Below are 1,278 nucleotides of genomic sequence, written 5' to 3'. Positions count from 1 at the left end.
TTCATTAAGAGGAGGCAGGACTAAAGGAGATAAAAAGCAGGGAAAGGCAGAATGAAGGAAAAAAACCCTTCCCTGACATTTAAATGAGGAGACACTGAGACTGCAGATTGCAGAAACCATGTGGCCAGTACACAGTCCTTTGAGGATGTGCCCATCTACAGCTGAGGTGCCCATAGCTCTTCCAACAAGGCACAAACAGGACCTGTCTCCTGTCTGGCAGGTGGCAGAAGCCCCTGATGGGGATGGTGAGCAGTGGGACAAACACTAGTCCAGGGCCCTGTGGGTCACTGAAATCCCTTCTGGGTTTGATCCCTTTCTTGCCCCAGTGGGAGTAGTGAGTCAGACACTCTTCTGCTCACCCAGACCCTGTGGGCATGCAGGAAAAGGTGAGCCCCACCACTCACTGTCTTGCTGGGGTCAAACACCATCTTCTTCTCCCTGCAGAGCATGCCAAGAGGCCACTGTGTCTGAGGTATGAGCTGAGCGGGCTGTAAAGCTCCTCTCAGTGCCCTGAGGGGCTTCGGATTGGAGATCTTCCCCATCAAAGTACTAGCAGGACCCCCAGCCTCTCTCTCCCTACCACTTGGTGCCCAGCACCTTGTATCCCCACTCTGGAGGGCAATGAGAAATCCCTTCCCCACCCCCTCTTTCCCATGGATGCCAAAGGAACCATCCACCTGAAGGGAGGGCAAATGAACACCCTTTTCTGGCCATTTTCTGTGACATCCTTCCTCCCTGCCTGAGGTTGGAGGCTGGCTGCAGCCAAGGGAACAAGCAGGGCAGTGTTTCTCAGTGGCAGCTATCTCCCCGTGGGACAGGAGATGATACTCCCCTCCCTCCAGCTCTCCCACACCTCACATGCGGGGTCCTTGAAGCTTGAGGATGACTCTTGCTGGCTGGGGGAAGATGCCATGAGCTCTGCAGCATTGTTGACTCTGCATCCAGTGGGCTGTGGATATCTTTGTGTGGTCCCAGCGAAGAAGTGACCTTGCCCCATTCATTTTCATTGGTTATCTGTCTACTGGTGAGCTCCCAAACTGCCCCTCTCTGTGCCATGAGACCCTTCTTGCTTGGGAAGCCAGGGTCTCTCTTGGTGAGAGAATTTGTCCCATACTGTAAGACTTCAGGTTCACCAGCTGCTGCTTTGGTGGAAGAAGTAGAGTCTTGATGCTGGTTTGTTAGGCTCTCCATCAGGTTTTCTTGGAATGCAAGAGAAAGGCACCCTCTCTTCCAAAGGGAAAAATGCATCATGTGAGGAAGAGTATCTGAGCCTGTCTT

The sequence above is a fragment of the Antrostomus carolinensis genome, unplaced genomic scaffold, assembly GCF_000700745.2.
Source record: "Antrostomus carolinensis isolate BGI_N321 unplaced genomic scaffold, ASM70074v2 scaffold38576, whole genome shotgun sequence".
Taxonomy (NCBI): domain Eukaryota; kingdom Metazoa; phylum Chordata; class Aves; order Caprimulgiformes; family Caprimulgidae; genus Antrostomus; species Antrostomus carolinensis.
This window is presented reverse-complemented; position numbering follows the sequence as displayed.